Source organism: Panthera tigris, chromosome D2 (genome assembly GCF_018350195.1).
Source record: "Panthera tigris isolate Pti1 chromosome D2, P.tigris_Pti1_mat1.1, whole genome shotgun sequence".
Classification (NCBI taxonomy): domain Eukaryota; kingdom Metazoa; phylum Chordata; class Mammalia; order Carnivora; family Felidae; genus Panthera; species Panthera tigris.
In genome coordinates this window covers 27,905,877-27,925,696 of record NC_056670.1, presented here as the reverse complement: position 1 = coordinate 27,925,696, position 19,820 = coordinate 27,905,877, and the positions used below count along the sequence as shown (strand labels likewise).

At 33.8% G+C, this 19,820-nt stretch overlaps 1 protein-coding gene across 1 annotated transcript in view; it reads left to right on the top strand.

Annotated features, from left to right (window-relative positions):
- The window catches only part of CTNNA3 (catenin alpha 3), a 1,692,711-nt gene that overhangs the window by 394,481 nt on the left and 1,278,410 nt on the right, over positions 1-19,820 (top strand). The window lies entirely within an intron of this gene.

The following is a 19,820-nucleotide window of genomic DNA, read 5'->3' as shown; positions in this document are numbered from 1 at the left end:
ATTTAGGCTATTATCTAGCTTTAGTTTAGGTTCCCTGCCACTGCCAAGAGGCACTTGCCTGCTGCCTTTTACCAAGAGTAATTAATTTTGAAGAATGTGTTTATCTGAGGGAGAAAACAGCCTCTGGCAATCAGATTAGCATTTAGGAACTAAAGAAAAATGGGCATCACTGGTGTCTAGAAGCCCTTTGATATGATTTTATTTTATTTTTTTTTAAGTTTAGTTTCTAGAAATATAAACTGAAAGAACTAAAAGTGATAGATAAAATATTTTTAAATACATGGGTAATCTGATAGGTAAATTGGGGAAATTCATTGAGGCACGCCAGATACAAAAAGCCAGACATCCAGACTAGCAAACCAGCAATAGCACTGTGCTGATACTGAGGATTTCTTTTCCATTATGGCCTGTAGCTTGGATTTTGAAAGACCACGAACTGAGGACAAAAGACAAAGCCTTTATCTTGCCATCTGGAAAGTCACATGAGTCCCTTGAGTGAAGCGGAGAATCCTTAAATTTCACTACCTTTTTAGATGAATAAGAAAAACATGAGCTCATACAGTAGGAGATAGTAGGAAGACGTGACTGGCTTAACTTTCACTCTGGGTAGCTCAGAAAAAATACTATAAAATACCTTGGAAAGTTTTTAACCGTAAGTCTGTCCTTATCTGGATTTTGGGTCAGAATTCATATTGTCTGTATAGCCTCTAAAACCCAAGCTGAAAATTTAATTTAAATTGTCCTGTCTTGGCAATACCTCCACGTACTTGCCAGAAGTAAACTCAAGTTCTCTGTGTACTTTATACATAGTCCACAAAAAATTTTCATAAAGGTCTAAGGAAAGTGAATTGTCACAAGATACACAAATAAGCAAGACACATGAATGAGACTTTGCAGAAAGCAAACTGCAGAATTAGAACTTAAGACACTGCAGATATTGAAATTATGATAGTGAATATAAAGTAGTATACTTAATATACATTATTCACTCATTTATTTACTAAAGTATGAGGAGTATGGTGAGGGAACAAAAGACTGTCAAAATTGGCCAGGCAGAACTGTCTAAAATGAGAAACAGAATCGTGAAAATTCAATGGTTAGGCAAGACAGGAGATTGGATAGAGAATTAATGATCTGAAAGATATATTTGAAGTTCTTTATAATGTACCATGGAGACACAAAAATAAAAATACTTTTTAAAAAGCAGTTAAGATACATGGAGGATGTGTGACAGTTTTAAAATATTCTAATATAAGATCCAGAAGAGAGAAAGTATAAAAATGATACTAAGAATTTCCTAGGATTGATGAAAGATACCAACCTTCATAGCTAAGAATCCCAATAATTCTCAAGAAACATGTATAAAAAGAAATTCACGTTTACACATACTGTAGTGAAGCCGAAGAACACCAAAAACAAAAAGAATATTTTTTAAAAAGGGAGAGCTCTGTTCTCAGCAAGATGGCAGAATAGAAGGCTCCTGACTTTCCCTCTATCTGTGAACACACTGAATAAACAACTACACATGTATCAGTTACTTCTGAGAGAAATCCAGAAACTAGTTGAGAGATTCCTGCACTTTGAGCAATTGAGAAAATACCCACATCAAGACAGGTAGGAAAAGCTGAGATATACTTTCACCATAAACTCCACCTCAAGCAGATTACCATATAAATGAGATGAAGCCTCCATTTCCCAGCTTCTCTTGAAGAGCAAAGCTTTTGTTTTTAATTGTTGAAGTATATTTGACATACAATATCCTATTGGTTTCAGGTGCACAACATATTGATTCTATACATTACTCAGTGCTCATCATGATAAGTGTTGTCACTGTCACCATACAATGTTACTACAGTATTATTGACTATATTCCCTATGCTGTACTTTTTATCTCTATGACTCATTGTTTTATAAATAAAAGTTTGTACCGCTTAGACCTCTTCATCTATTTTGCTCATCCCCTCACTCATCTCACCTCTGGCAACAACTAGTTCTCTGTATTTAAAATATAGGTTGTTTTGTTTTGCTTGTTTGTTTGCTTTTGTAGATTCCACATTACAGTGAAATCATGTGGCATTTATCTTTCCTGTTTGACTCATTTCACTTAGCTTAATACCCTCTAAGTCCATTTATGTTGTTGCAAATGGCAATATTTCATCCATTTTTATGGCTATGTACTATTTCATTGTAGATATATACCACTCCTTCTTTATCTGTTCATTTATTGGACACTTGGGTTGTTTCCATATCTTAGCTATTATAAGTAATGCTGCAATAAATATAGGGGTACATTTATATTTTTGGATTAGTGTTTTTATTTTTTTGAGGGTAAATACCCAGTAGTGAAATTACTGGGCTGTATGGTAGCTATAATTTTAATTTTTGAAGAAACTCCATATTGTTTTCCACAATGGTTGCATCAATTTATTTTTCTACCAACAGGGCATGGAGGACTCCTTCTTCTCTGTGTTCTTGCCAACAGTTTTTTTTTTAACGTTTATTTATTTATTTTCAGAGAGAGAGAGAGCATGAGTGGGAAAGGGGCAGAGAGAGAAGGAGACAGGATCCCAAGCTAGCTCCATGCTCTCAGCACAGGGCTAGTCACAGGACTCTATCTCACAAACTGTGAGATCATGACCTAAGCCGAAATCAGGAGTTGGATGCTTAACTGACTGAGCCACCAAGGAACCCCAACACTTGTTGTTTATTACCTTTGTGATACTAGCCATTGTGACTGGTGTGAGGTAATACCTTGTTATGGTTTTTATTTGCATTTCCCTGGTAATTAGGGATGTTGAGCACCTTTTCAAGTGTTCAGTTGGTCATCCCTATGTCTTCATTGGAAAAATGTCTATTCAGGTCCTCTGCCTGTTTTTAACTGGATTTTTTTGGTGTTGAGTTGTATAAGTTTTTCATATACTTTGGATGTTAGCCCCTTGTCAGACATACCATTTGCAAATATGTTCTGCCATCCAGTAGGGTGCCTTTTTGTTTTGTTGATGGTTTACTTTGCTGTGAAAAGCATTTTATTTTGGTGTAGTCCCAATAGTTGATATTTGCCTTTGTTTCCCTTGCCTGAGGAGACATATCCATAAATATGTTGTTAAGGGTGATGTCCAGGAGATTACTGCTTATGTTTTCTTTGAGAAGTTTTATGGTTTTAGTATCCCATTTAATTCTTTAATACATTTTGAGTTTGTGTATGGTATGAGAAAGTGGTCCAGTGTCATTCTTTTGCATGTAGCTGTTCAGTTTTGCCAGCGCCATTTATTGAAGGGATTGTTTCTACCTCATTGTACATTCTTGCCTCCTTTGTCACATTAATTGGCCATATAGATTAGGATTCATTTCTGGGATCTTTATATCATTCTCATAGTCTATGTGTCTATTTTTGTGCTGGTACCATACTGTTTTTATTAGTGTAGCTCTGTAGTATATTTTTGACATTTGGGATTGTGATACCTCCAGCTTTGTTCTTTCTCAAGATTGCTTTGGTTATTTGAGGTCTTTTGCGGTTCTCTACAAATATTATTTGTTCTGGATCTGTGAAAGATGCTATTGGTGTTTTGATAGGGATTGCACTGAATCTGTAGATTGCTTGGGTAGCAGATACATTTTAAAAATATTAATTCTTGCAACCCATGAACATGGAATATGTTTTCATTTTTTTGTGTCATCTTCAATTTCTTTCATTAATGTCATCTAGTTTTCAGAGTATAGCTCTTTTTCACCTTGGTTAAATTTAGTCTTAGGTATTTTATTCTTTTTGGTGCATTTGTAAGTGGGATTGTTTTCTTAATTTCTTTTTCTGCTGCTTTGTTGTTAGTATGTAGAAATGCAACAGATTTCTGTACATTACTTTTTTACCCTGTAACTTTACTAAATTCATAGTTTATTGATGGAGTCTTTAGAGTTTTCTATATATAGTATCATGTTATCTGAAATAATACCAGTTTAACTTCTTCCTTGCCAGTTTGGATGTCTTTTATTATTTCCTTTTTCTTATTTATGTGGTTAGGACTACCAGTACTTTAATGGATACAAGTGGTGAGAGTGGTCATCCTTGTCTTTTTCCTGATCTTAGAGGAAGTTTTCACTTTTTTCCCATTGAGTGTGATATTAGTTGTGGGTTTTTCATTTATGGTCTCTATTATGTTGAGGTATGTTTCTTCTAAACCCACTGTGTTGACAATTTTTATCATGAATGGGTATTGTATTTTGTCAAATGCCTTTTCTGTATCTATTGAAATGATCGTATGGTTTTTATCCTTCCTCTTGTTAATATTATGTATCACATTGATTGATTTGTGAATATTGAACCACCTTTGCATCCCTGGAATCAATCTCATGTGGTCCTGGTAAATGATCTTTTTAATGTGCTATTGAATCCAGTTTATTAATATCTTGTTGAGGATTTTTGCATCTATGTTTATCAAGATTTTTTTTTGTACTGTCTTTTTGTTTTTTGTAGTATCTTTTTTGTAGTTTTCTTTTTTCGTAGTATCTTTGTCTGGTTTTGGTGTCAAGATAAAGCTGGTTTTGTAGAATGAATTTAAAGTTTTTCTTCCTCTTCTCTATTTTGGAATAGTTTGAGTAGAATAGGTATTGATTCTTATTTAAATATTTGATGGAGTTCACTTATGAAGGCATCTGGTCCCGAATATTTGTTTGTTAGGAGTCTTTTGATTATTGATTCAATTTCATTACTATTAATTGATCTGTTCAAGTTTCTATTTTCTGTATTTTGTTTTGGAAGATTGTATGTTTCAAGGAATGTATTCATTTCTTCTATGTGGTCCAATATGTTAGCATTTAATTTTTCATAATATTCTCTTATAATTCTTTGTAGATATGTAACATCAGTTGTTATTTCTCCTCCTTCATTTATAATTTTATTTGATTCCTCCCTCTTCTTGTTGAGTTTGACTAAAGGTTTATTTATTTTTCAAAGAAACAACTCTTGGTTTTATTGATCCTTTCTGTTGTTTTTGTAGTCCGTAGTCCACTTATTTCCATTCTAATCTTTATTATTTCCTTTCTTTTGCTAGCTTTGGGCTCTGTTATTCTTTTTTTAGTTCCTTTAGAGGTAAAGTTAGGTTTTTTTTATTTGAGATTTTGCTTGTTTCTAGGGTAAGCTTGTATCACTAAAATTCCCTGTTAGAACTGCTTTTGTTGTGTGCCAAAGGTTTTAGATCATTGTGTTTTACTTTCCATTTGTCTCCATGTATTTTTTGATTTCCTCTTTTATTTTTTCACTGACCCATAGGTTATTTAGTAGCTACCATTGCTGTTTGGCCTCCACATGTTTGTTTTTTCCTGCATTTTTTTCTTGCAAATGATTTCTGTTTTATTTTTAAAATAATTAACATACAGTTTAATATTAGTTTCAGGTGTAAAATATAGCAATTGAACAGTTTCCATACAACACCTAATGCTCATCAACAGAAAGTGCCCTTTTTAAGTCTCATCACCTATTTAACCCATCCTCCCACCCACCTCCCCTCTGGTAACCATCAGTTTGTTTTTTTGTAGTTAAGAGTCTGTTTCTTTGTTTGCCTTTCTCTCTTTTTTCATTTTTTTGTTTTGTTTCTTTTTTATTAAATGTTTACTTATTTACGAGAGAAAGAATGCACAAGTGGAAGGGGAAGAGAGAGAAAGAGAGAGAGAATCTCTAGGAGGCTCCGCATTCAGCACAGAGCTTGATATGGGGATTAATTCCTTGATGACTCTGCTGCTTCATTATTGGTGTATAGAAATGGAACTGATTTCTGTATGTTGATTTTATGTCTTGAAACTTTGCTGAATTCATGTATCAGTTTGAGCAGTTTTTTGTGGAGTCTTTCAGGTTTTCCATGTAGAGTATCATGTTGTCTGTGAAGAGTGAAAGTTGGACTTCTTTGCCAGTTTGGATATCATTTCTTTTTCCTGTCTGATTCTTGAGGCCAGGGCTTCCAGTACTATGTTGATCATCAGTGGTGAGCGTGGACTTCCCTGTTGTGTTCCTGACCCTAGGTGAAAGATCTCAGTTTTTCCCCATTGAGGATGATATTATCTGTGAGTCTTTTGTATATGGCCTTTATGATGTTGAGGTATGTTCCTTTTATCCCTCCTTTCTTGAGTGTTTTTATCAAGAAAGGGTGCTCTGTATTTGTCAAATGCTTTTTCTGTCCATACATACACCCTTACTTTTTGGGAGATTTTTACTGTTTCAATTTCTTTACTGGTTATGGGTCTGTTCAAGTTTTTTATTTCTTCCTGTTTCAGTTTTGGTAGTTTGTGTGTTCCTTATAATTTATCCATTTCTTCCAAATTGCCCAATTTGTTGACATATAATTGCTCATAATATTCTCTTATTATTGTTTGTATCCTTTGGTTTGGTTGTGATCTCTTTCATTCATGATTTCACCTATTTGGGTTTTTTTCTTTTTCTTTTTGATAAATCTGTCTATAGGTTTATCAATTTTGTTAATTCTTTAAAAGAGCCAGCTCCTAGTTTCATTGATCTATTCTACTGTTTTTTTTTTTTAGATCATTGATTTCTTCTCTAATCTTTATTATTTCCCTTCTTCTGCTGTTTTGGGATTTCATTTGCTGTGTTTTTTTCCAACTCCTTTAGGTATAAGTATAGGTTGTATATTTGAGACATTTTTTCCTTCTTTAGGAAGGCCTTGATTGCTATATACTTCCTTCTTATGACCGCCTTTACTGTGTCCCAAAGGTTTAGGACTGTCATGTTTTCATTTTTATTGGCTTCCCTGTACTTTGCTATTTCCTCTTTAATTTCCTGGCTAACTCATTCATTCTTTACTAGGATGTTCTTTAACCTCCAAGTATTTGTGGTGTTTCTAACTTTTTTCTTGTGTTTGATTTCAAGGTTCATAGTGTTGTGGTCTGGAAATATGCATGGTATGGTCTTGATCTTTTTGAATTTGTCAAGGGCTGATTTGTGAGCCAGTGTTTGATCTATGCAAGAGAATGTTTTATGTGCACTCCAGAAGAGTATGTATTCTCCTGCTTTAGGATGAAATGTTCTGAATATATCTATTAAGTCCATCCAGTCCACTGTGTCATTCAAAGCTATTGTTTACATGTTGATTTTCTGCTTAGATGATCTGTCCATTGTTGTAAGTGGGGTGTTAAAGTCCCTTACTAATGTGGTATTATTATCAATGAGTTTATGTTTGTGATTAATTGATTTCACGTTGGGGGCATAAATATTTACAATTGTTAGATCTTGGTGGCTACAACCCTTAATTATGATACAGTGCTCTTCTTCATCTATTACAGTCTTTCCAATCTAGTTTGTCTGATATAAGTATGACTCCTCTGGCTTTCTTTTGATACCCATTAGCATGATACGTAGTTCTCCATCCCCTCACTTTCAATCTGCAAGTGTCATTATGTCTAAAATTAATGTCTTGTAGGCAGCATACAGATGGATCTTGTTTTTTTTAATCCATTCTGATACCCTATGTCCATTGATTGCAGCATTTACTCCATTTACATTCAGAGTGAATATTAAAAGATATGAATTTAGTGTCATCGTCTTGTCTATAGAGTTGGTGTTTCTGGTGATGCTCTCTGGGTCTTTCTAGTCTTGGTTGTTTTTGGTTCTTTTTTGGTTTCTTGTTTTTATTTATTTATTTTTTCTACAAAAAAGGGGAACTATCTCTCCTTCTTTTCTGAATGACAGCCTTGGCTGGTTAAAGGATTCTTGGCACATATTTTTCCCACTCAGCATGACAAATGTATCTTGCCACTCCTTTATGGGCTGCCCAGTTTCTGTGCACAGATCTACTATGAACCTCATCTATCTTCCCTTGTAGGTGGAGGCCTTTTTTTCCCCTTGCTGCTTTCATGATTCTTTCCCTGTCTGTGTGTTTTGTAAATTTGACTATGATATGCCTTTGAAAGTTGGTTTTTATTGAATCTGATAGGAGTTCTCTGTGCTTTTGGATTTTGATGTCTGTGTCCTTCCCCAGATTAAGGACATTTTCAGCTATAATTTGCTCACGGAAACCTTCTGCCCCTTTTTCCTCTCTCTTCATCCTCTGGGACTCCTATAATATGAATGTTAGTCCTCTTTAATAAATTGTTGAGTTCTCAAAGTCTTGTATCATGATCTTGTGCCTTTGTTTTCCTCTTTTTTTAGCTTCATTGTTTTCCATAATTTTATCATTTATATCACTGATTTGCTGCTCTTTTTCATCCATTGTCACCATCATGGCATCAATTTGAGATTGAATCTTGGTTATAGAATTTTAAATTTCTGCCAGACTAGATTTTGCTTCTTTCATCTCTGCAGAAAGGGTTTCTCTGGTGTATTCCATGTTTTTTTTTTCAACTCCTGCTAATATTCTTACTTTTGTGATTTTAAAGTCTAGTTTAGACATTTTACTTTAAACTGTGTTGATTAAATCCCAGTCATCATTTCTTCCTGTTCTTTCTTTTGGGGTGAATTCCTCCATCTTGTCATTTTAGAGGAAGAAAAAAATAATAAAATAAAATGAAAATAAAAACGGTTAAAAACAAAACAAAATCAAATAAAGGAATCTAGATTCTAGTTGTGTTTTGGTCCACTTGTTAAGAGAAGCTTGATAGAAAAGAGGAAAAAACAATTAAAAAAATAAGTTAAAATTTAAAAAGTTATAAAATAAAGAAAATAATATAGAATAAAACGTTGCTCTTTCTGTATCTAAGAAAGAAAATGAAAAGAAAAAAACAACATAAACAAAAACAGAAGAAAAAACAAACAAATGAACAAGCAAAGAAAAAGAAACCTAAATGAAGCTAGATTCAGTTTCCCCTAGAACTGAAACTTTGCAGCACACTATGGTTCATAGACTAAGCAGTTGGAAGGGATTTGTGCTGGTCTTCTGGGGGATGTGCTTGGAGGGCACATGTAAGTGGGGCTTGGTGTAAAGACTCCATTCTCCCCTTGGTGAGGCTGCTTAGCTCACTGGGGTCAATCAGTGCAGGTGGGCTAGAAGTGAAAATTGCTTCACCTCACTCTCTAGTCTCCAGAGTGTCTAGTCTGCCACAGATGCAGCAACAATCTCCCCTACTTTGTCTCAGGCTTCCATCTGCTTTCCATCTTCACTCTATCTATGTCCAAGCTATCTGCCTGCTAGGTGGCACCTCTCTCCAGAGTTTTATCTCAGATTGGGTTGTGTTTCACAACCTTACACTACAGAGATGCCTACAGTTTGGACCCATAGTGATTCTCTAGGGGAGCATTTCACTGTGCTGAAGTTGGTACTGGCTTGTCTCAGAAAATTTTCACATGAGTGTGCAGTGGCAGAGGCTCAGAGTTTATGGTAAATCGCAACACACAGCAACACTGCCCTCAGCCTGTGTCTTTGCTCCTATATCAGTAAATGTGGCAGCTCTTTGGGGCCTCCTCGGACTTTTGCCCATGAAGAGGCCATATCACCTCTCAAATGCACTCCAAATGGGAACTGCTTCTCCTTGTGCCACACGTGCTGCCCACTCCTGGGGATTCACCTTGCTTCCTTTTCAGGTGCACCACCAGGCACTGAGTTCCAAAACTTCAGACTCTGTGCTCCACTGTTTGTAGAAAACTGGTGGTATTGAAACCCTCTCCTTTTTTTCCCCATCAATGGTTTTGGGGAACAGATTTCTTGTCCAATCCCCTGCAAGTGTTTTTACTCTTTCTTCTCTCCAGCTACTTTTGGGGGTGGGAGTGCTTTTCTTGTACAACTCCAATGCACTGTACTCTCTTTCCTTTCTCTTTCTCTCTCTGTCCTCTCTCCATGAAATGGCTCCCTACACTCATGGCACCATGGCTTTTCTCTCCCCCAGTTCACCTCTCTGTACTACATACTTGCCAAGATCTCTTACTCAAATTATGCAGATTGTTGCATTAATCCTCAGATCAGTTTCCTAGGTATTCAAAATTGTTTGAGGTTGATCTAGCTTTGTTTCAGGGATGAGACAAGCTCAGAGTCCCCATAGTACTACTCCACCACCTTAACTCCTCCTAAACCAACTAAAGAAGTCTTAATAACTATAAGAAGATTGAAATCATATGAAGCATCTTTTACATCTTCAGTGGTATGAAACTAGAAATCATTAACAGCTGGAAAGTGGGGAAAATTCACAAATATGTGAAAACTAAACAATATACTTATGAACAACCATTGAGTAAAAAAGGAAATCAAAAGATTTAAAAATATCTTGTAGCAAATGAAAATGAAAATACAGCTTATTAAAAATGATGGGATGCAGCAAAAGCTGTGCTAAGAGGGTAGCTTATAGTGATAAATGCCTACATTAAGAAAAAAGATAAAGAAAGAATGGATTTGCCTTTACACCTTAAGGAGCTCGGAAAAGAAGAGCAAAATATGCCCAAAATTAGCAGAAGAAAGGACGTAACAAAGATCTGGGCATAAATAAATGAAACAGGAATCAGAAGAACCATAGAAAAAAATTAGTGAAACTAAGAACTTTTTTTAAAAAAAGATAAATAATATAAATATATACAAGCCTTCAGCTAGATTAAGGGAGAAAACTGAAATAAAATCATAAAGAGGAAACATTACAACTGATATCACATAAGTACTAAGAATTATAAGGAACAATGAGCGATTATATGTCAACAAATTAGATAACCTAGAAGAAAGGGATAAATTTTTAAAATCTTATAATCTGACAAGATTGAGTCAAGAAGAAACAAAATATGAATAGACTAATAACAAAGAACAAAGTTGAAACAGTAATCAAGAACCTCTTTACTAAAAAAAGCCCGGGACTAGATGGCTTCACAGGTGAATTCTATCAAACATTCAAAGAAGAAATTATACCAGCTATTCTTAAACTTTTCCAAAACATAGAACACTTTTTTGGAAGACAGAACACTTGCAAGCTCATTCTATGAGGCCAGCATCATCCCAATACCAAATACAAAGACACCATAAAAAAGTATAGGCCAACATCCCTAATGAACATAGATGCACAATATTCAAGAAAATACTAGTAAACTGAATTCAACAGTCTTTAAAAGCATTTTACGTAATGACCAAGTGGGATTTATTTCTGGGATGAAAGGATGGTATAGCATACACATATCATCAATGTGATGTGTCACATTAACATAATGAAAGGTAAAATCTGCATGGGCATCTTAATAGGTGCAGAAAAAGTATTTGACAAATTTCATCATGCATTCATGATAAAAACACTCAACAAATTAGGTACAGAAGGAACTTTTTCAACAATAAAGTCTACATATGTAAAGGCCATATATGAAAGCTTACGTGTAACGTTATAATCAATGAGGAAAAACTTAAGTCTTTTCTTCGAAGATTCAGTACAAAGAAAGGATGCCTGTTGTTACTACTTCCATTCAAGATAGTACTTGTAGTTCCAGCCAGAGCAAATAGACAAGAAAAAACGTAAAGGCATCCAAATCGGAAAAGAAGAAGTAAAACTATCTCAGTTTGCAGATTAAATAATCATATGTATAGAAAACCCTAAAGATTCAATGACAACAACAACAGAAAACCCTGTTAGAAACAATAAACAAATTCCTGCAGGATACAAAATCACATACAAAAATCAGTTGTATTTCTATACACTAATAACGAGCTATCTGAAAACAGTTTAAGAAAACAATCCCATTTACAATAGCAACAAAAAAATTAAATACTTATGAATAAACTTAACCAAAGAGGTAAAAGACTTACACTTTGGAAAGAATAAAACATTGATGAAGAAAATTAAAGAAGATACAGAAATTGTGAAACATCTCATTTTCATGGACTGGAAGACTCAATATTGTTAAAATGTCTATACTACTCAAAGTAATCTACAGGGTTCAGTTCCAACCCTATGAAAATCCCAATGGCATTCTTTACATAAATAGAAAACAATCATAAAATTCATATAGATCCACAAAGAAACCAAATAGCCAAAGCAATATGGAGAAAGCTAGAGACATTATACTTCGTGATTCCAAAAGATACTATAGAGCTAAAGTAATTAAAACAGTATGATACTTACATAAAAACACATATATAGATAATTGGACAAGAATAGATAGCCCAGAGGTAAATTCAAACACTTATGGTCAACTAATCCCCAACAAAGGTACTAAGACTACAGAATGGGGAAAAGGATAATCTCTTCAACAATGATGTTAAAGTGAGTAATGCAGAAGACAATAATGTCTGGTAGCTGATTTCTCAAATATAGATGATATAAAACAGTGGATTCACCCTTTTAAGTCTCAGGATTTAAGCGTGAATGCAGTACACAATGCAACTATATTTCAAGAACAATGATAAAGACATTTTTACACAACTGGAAACTTGTGTAGTTTGTCAAAAACTTCACTTAAGAAATTGCTGAAGAAAGAGAAAAAGGGTACCAATATAAGAATTTGTAAGGAGAAGAAATGATAAATATATGGGTTTACTTATCAAATACTAACTTTTTTAAAGGATTAATAATTATTTGTACTTAGTATAATTAAAAATATGGAAGTAATGTGCCTGGAAGTAATAGCACATAGTTAAGATTGGAATAAGCTAAATGTTCTAGGATCTTAGAATTTTTTTTTTTGGAAGAAAGATGAAGGTATTGATTTGCTTTGGATAGTCCAAGTAAGTATGTTAAAATATCTAGAGTAACTACTAAAAATGTATAAGAGACAGTATAATTTGAAAATAGGAAGAAGGAAAAATGGGATGAGAAAATACGAAACTCAGGCTATCCAAAAGAATAAACAAATGGAGGGGAAAAAAAACTAGAAAAATGGGACAAATAAATATAGAAAATATAATAAAATGAATCCAAATATTTCTGTAATCATAATAAATGTATATTAAAAGCTACACTTTTTAAATGTTTATTTATTTTTGAGAGAGAGAATGTGTGTTCACGTGAGCTGGGGACGGGAAGAGAGAAAGGGGAATAGAGGATCTGAAGCAGGCTCTGTGATGACAGCAGACAGCTCAATGCAGGGCTCAAACTCACAAACCCTGAAATTGTGACCTGACCCAAGGTCAGACACTTAACCAACTGAGCCACCCAGACACCCTGAAAACTACACTCTTAAAAGCACTAATACTGAGAACTTAGAATAGAAACCAAAATCTAGCTATATGCTGTTTATAAGAAACTCACCTAAAGCATCAAAACAGGAAAAGTTTGAATGTCAAAGGATGAAAGAAAATATATAAGAAATTCTAACCAAAGAATGCTGGTGTAGTATATTAATATTTGCCAGAATAAATTACTAATGATGGTTACTGTCTCGTGGCAAAAGTTTAAATGGATCAGGAGGTTGTAGCAGATATTTTTCAAGGACACATGGAAGATGAACAAAAATTGACCATGAGATTTTCAAAGTAGTATCTGTAGGCCACTACAAGATACTTATATGTATATAAATAAGTGAAGTTTCCCCACCATTTGGAATCTTTTTTGAAAAGCAAATTTGTATAACTAATAGGTTAAAGAATAAATTATAATTGAAAGTAAAAAGTAGTTGTAACTGAGAACTAATGAAAATAAGCAAGAAAATTTGAGGAATATAACTAATGTAAGTAAAGGGAAATTTATCACCTAAAATACTTAGGAAAGAAGAAAAGCTGAAAATTAATAGAAACTATTCATATTTATATTGTACATTGCCTAGCACAGTGCCAGGTACATATTGTTTCTATTTAGAATTTGAAAGAGAACAATATAAGAAACCTAGAAGGAATAAAAATAATAAGATATGAGTAGAAATTAATTAAATCACAAATATATAGTGAAGATCAACAAAGACAAAAGTGTGTTTTGAAAAGACTAATAAAATTGTCAAACTGGTGATGCAATAGATTAGAAAGAATGAGAGCAAAGAGAAAACAGCATCCAAGAATGACAAAGGTAGCATAACAATGGAGAATATTATTAAATATTCCAAATACTTTAATATTGAGAGAATATTATGAACAAATTTATACTGATAAAAATTAAAAATTGGAAACATTCCTATTAAAATATAACTTACCAAAACTGACTCAGAAATAGACAACATGTATTAAAGAATTAAATTGAATTAGTAGTTAACAGTTTTTACACAAAGAAAACACTAGGCCCTGATACATTAACAGAGAAGTATTACAAACCCTTCTGGGGATATATCCGTGTATTCTTATGTAACTTCCTGAGAACAGCAAAAAAACTATCAGCTTTTCAATTCATTACATAAAACTGATGACACCAATACCAACAGGCCAATTAAAGATGGGAATTCACATGCCAATCTAAGGACACAGAAATCTTAAAATATGAGCAAACTGTTTAGCAATAAAATAATTCATTACGACAGTTTATTCTAGGAAAGTGATATTAGTTCAACATTAGAATATCTATTGATGTTCTTTTTAAAAAATGTTTACTTATTGGGGCGCCTGGGTGGCTCAGTTGGTTGAGCGGCCGACTTCGGCTCAGGTCATGATCTCGCGGTCTGTGAGTTCAAGCCCCACGTAGGGCTCTGTGCTGACAGCTCAGAGCCTGGAGCCTGTTTCAGACTCTGTGTCTCCCTCTTTCTGCCCCTCCCCCGTTCATGCTCTGTCTCTCTCTGTCTCAAAAATAAATAAACGGTAAAAAAAAATAAAAAAAAAACCTGTTTACTTATTTTTGAGAGAGAAAGAGAGAGAGAGAGAGAGAGGGAGAGACAGAGCGAGAGACAGAGCATGAGCAGGGGAGGGGCAGAGAGAGAGGGAGACATAGATCTGAAGAAGGCTCCAGGCTCTGAGTTGTCAGTACAGAGCCCGACACAGGGCTCGAACTGACAAACTATGGGATCATTACCTGAGCTGATGTCAGACACTTAACCGGTTAACTGAACCACTCAGGTGCCTCTCTATTGATGTTATTTACCACAGAAAAAAACATATATTTTAATCTCAGGGGACACAGAAAACATTAGAAAAATTGAATGTAGTTTAAAACTTCTAGCAAGCTAGGAACAGTAGTGAATTTTTTTAACTTGCTAAAGGATTTCCATACAATTCTACAATAAACCTCACACTTAAATTTCAGGTATTATAACATTCACCTTAAAATTAGGAATGAGACCTAATAATGAATGAAAATGAATAAATTATGGCAATACACATTAAAATGAATGAATAAAAAAACATAAAGCTTTTACAAAAAAGCAAGCAATATAAGAATCCATACAACATTTTAAAAATTTATATAAAGGTTGAAACTTGCAATACTAAACCATATATATATATATGGTTTATATATATATATATATATATATATAAACCATATATATATATACATAGATATATACATATATATGTATACATATGTATATACATACACATATGGGTTTTTTTTAGTGTATACATATATATATGTATACACATGTATATACATATATGGGGTTTTTTTAGTGGTACAAATGTATGTGGTAAGCTATAAAAAGAAGAAAAATTATAATTAATGCAAAATTTAGGAGCAGAGGGGGTGAGGAAAGAGGGTACATAGCCACATCAGGAGGTTTAGAGCTATGAGCATATTCTTTTTCTTAAGCTGGTTGTTACATAGATGTTTTATTATTATTATTATCTTTATAATAATCTGTTATTTATGAAGTAGTTATTAAAATTTAATGAAATATATTAAAATAGTATAAATCTTAGAATAGGTGATGCTACGATGTTCTCTTTAAATTTAATAGGCATTTGTTAAATCTAGTTTGTGTGAAGCATTGTGCTAGGTATTGGCTTATTAGCACCTTACATTTGCAATATTAAGTGTGTTTATTTGCATATTTTATTAATAGGACAAGATTTCCTTGTAGAGCAAGTAGGTCAGGAATTATTATTTGTTTTATAGAGCAGAAAACTAGTCTTCTGTCAAGTTGTATAACTTGTCCAAGGTCAAATAGACAGTAATTAGAAGAGTTACAACTTGAACTCATTTCTCATGGGGCCCCTTCCCCTAATAATTGTCCTTTCCAAATACCAACTGTTTCAGAAATGATAGTGTTAGAACATACTAGGTCTTGAGTTTAATACATTTATTTGTTTATGTACCTGCCTTTCCCTATTAGATGGTGAGTTCTATGAGTAGAGGAATGGTGTCTTGTTAATATTTATATTTCCCACTTTCCACAACAGTGCCAGGTACATAGTAATTGTTTAATAAATATTTGTTGAAAAGATAATGAATTGTTGGCATTTGAGAACCTGGTGAGAGATTTTCATACATCTAATAAATGTTTATCCAGTAATAAAAGGACAGGATCGTCTATCTTAATGATTTAAAATGGAAAGTAATGAGTACATTGTAAATAAAATATGTGGCTAATAATGATGGCTAGACCTTGCTTGCTCTTGGCCTCTTGGGAATATTAAATACATGTTGTACATGGTATTATGGAATTGTTCAACTTTTACGATTTCATGAAAGCTTAGATTTCATTTCAAGCTTAGAAAAGGCTTTCAGGTGGCCAGACATAATAATGATTTTATTTCTTTTCTCTGAAAATTGGAAACGGTATAACTGAAATCCAGAACAGAGCTTAAAACAAAATCTTTTGAAATATTATGCATTTCATGTCAGTTTATCATCAATATTTATTTATTAGGTAACTTTTTTATTCCCACATTGTCATATGCTTCACAGAACTAGACAAGACGTAAAAGAAATTGTCTCCAATCTAAGACTTGATTACCTGTTGAGGAGATGAGAATAACATAAACCAAACTACTAGAGTCTAACACAATAATACTCCTTCATGTCCTCAGTCATGTGTCATAATTTGGCTTTTCTAGGAGGATGACTCTGGGATGGCATTGAGTGCTAGTTAGTGTTAGTTTAGTATTAGTTAGGGAGTGTCCTAGTGAAAAATACAAATGAGAAGTAGCATGGGGGAAAAATAATTTCTGAAGGTTAATTTTGCTGTTCTTGAGTACATTTACTTAGTTTGTTGTTAGTCTTATTTTTTCTTCCTTGTTTTACTTATTTATTTAAAATGTTTATTTTTATTTTTGAGAGAGAGAGAGAGGAGGGGGAGGGGCAGAGAGAAAGGGAGACACAGAATATGAATCAGGCTCCAGGCTCTGAGCCATCAGCAGACAGTCCCACGTGGCACTCAAACTTGTGAACCAGGAGATCATGACCTGAGCTGAAGTTGGATGCTTAACTGACCGAGCCACCCAGGCGTCCCTTCTTCCTTGCTTTAAAATAAATTCACAATGTCAGTTTTCCTCTGGGCACCTTATATTTGAGATGAAATTCATTTCTTTTCTTTCTTTCTTTTTTTTTGTTCAAAATAAACATCTATATCTAGCTCTATCTATCTATCATGGTGTTTTTTTGTTTGCTTGTTTGTTTTTTGGCCTAAGAGTGTTAGACGTGTTTTAAAGTTTTTAAATTGGATTTTGTTTGTTTTTGTCATTATTTAATTTATTTTTTTAAATTTGCTTATTTAAATTCAAGTTAGTTAACATACAGTGTAGTATTGGTTTCAGGAGTAGAACACAGTCATTTATCACTTACTTAAAACACCCAGTGCTCATTCCCCATCCACTTCCTATCTAGCATCCCCCAGTTTGGTCTCTGTATTTAAGAGGCCCTTATGGTTTTCCTCCCTTTCTGTTTTTATCTTTTTTTTTCCTTCCCTTCCTATATGTTTTTGTCATTATTTAATTTTTTTAAGTTTATTTATTTATTTTGAGAGAGAGACAGCAGGAATGGAGAAGGGGAAGAGAGGGGTGGGGAAGGAGAGAGAGAGAAGATCCCAAGCAGGCTCCCCCACTTCCAGCACAGAGCCTGTCATGGGGCTTGAACATATGAAGCCGTGAGATCAAGTCCTGAGCTGAAACGAAGTTAACTGACTGAGCTACCAGGTGCCTCTTAAATTAATATCTAGTTTCACTAAATTTTGGTCAGAAAATGTAAGTTTTAGGTGCACCTGGGTGGCTTAGTCGGTTGAGTGTCCAACCTTTGATTTCTGCTCAGGTCATAATCCCAGGGTCATGGGATTGAGCCCCATGTTGGTCTCCTCACTGAGTGTGTAGCCTGTTTAAGATTCTCTCACTCTCTTTCTCCCTCTGTCCTTCCCTTCCTCCTCCTCCTCCTCCTCCTCTCTCAAATTAAAAAAAATATATAAAGGAAAAAAAAATACAAGTTTTAACTTACAAAATTTTTTGAAATTTTTTGAAACTTGTAGATTTTCTTTATGGCTTAATTTTGTGTTTTTTTTTTTTAAATTTTGGACATATATTTGGAAAAACATATGTTCTCTCTTTATTCAATAGGCATTTCTAAAAAATCCATTATGTTGAGCTTCATGATTGAGATGCATTGTCTGCATCCTTGCTCTTGTTATCTACATCACATGTTTGAGGGAGGGGAGTTGAATTTTCCCATATTACAGCAGAATTCCATTTTCTCCTTGTATTTCTAGTGGAATTTTGTTCCATATATTTAGAAACTTATATTATTAGGTTCAGAAATATTCTTGAGTGTCATGACTTCCTGATGCATTATACCTTTTATTATTATATAATGTTCCTCTTTATCCTGTTTAATGGTGTTTGCTTTGAATTCTTTTTTTTTTTTCTGATTTTAATATCGATATTCCTGGCTTTCTTTCTATTATCATTTTTGTGATATATAATTTAGCATTAATTTCATTCATTTATGATTAACAACCAGTTTCATAAAAAATGCATGAATTCTTGTAAAATATCATAAAATGACAGAAATATGTAAAGGAATTATTTGTGTTCCTTTTTATTCCACCTCTGTTCCATTCTTTTTGCCAGAGATATTAAGGGTTTGGTGTATATTTTCTGTATTCTTTTCTGGGTGGAGACACTTTTTTTCCCTTTTGTTATTATTTTTTTTCTGAAACTCCTATTAAGATGGATGTTGGCCTGTCTGGGTGAGTCTTGTGGCTTTTAATTTTATTTCTCATAGTTTGCATATTATTATCATTTTTCATTTTGGCAGGAGTTTTTGGCTTTGTTTCCTCATCACTCATTTTGCTATTGTTCATTCTGCTGTTCAAATCTTCTATTGTGTAATTTTTATAACTGAAATACCATTTTTAACTTCCAAGAACACCTATGGTTTTATTGTGGCTATTCTTTTCATAGCTATGGTAAATGTTTAAATCTGTTGAGGATGTTAATTATACTAATTATATATCCTTCATAGTTTAGTACTTCTGTTTGTTGAGTTTGAGGCCTCTCTAATTCTTTTGGTATTTCTCAAATGTTTGGCAATTAACCACTTGCATAAGGATCACTTTGGGTGCTAGTGAAAGTGAAGATTTCTGTTCCCCTTTTAGATCTACTCCAGTGATGGGGTCATGAATCTTTTTCAAGAAACAAGCTTGCCAGGTGATCCTTATGCACACTGAATGTTGAGATCCATTCATCTAGATTGTATAGCTACTGGTATAAATACACTAGTAGCTGCGGTGTATTTAACATCTTAGTTTCACTAAGTAGTCGGGTAATTTCCTTGCAGCCACTGTAAGTAAGATCCTTGATAACAGGAGTGTTAGGTCAAGTTGTTATACTTGAGTAAACAGATAGAGGTGCTCCTTTAGACCAAGAAAATGGTTTGTCTTCCCAGAATAAGAACTTCTTGTCCCTTGTCCCTTGGACATTGTCTAGATTCTCTGGTTGGAGATCCCACTCTAGGTTTTTAAAATTACAACTCCCACAAGGTGTCTTAAGCTGAAGTCCATAGGGAATCATTTTTAGAATCCAGGTTATCTGTGGATTGGATGGGAAAAAAACAGATCTTTATTTTCAAAATTGGATCTGAAA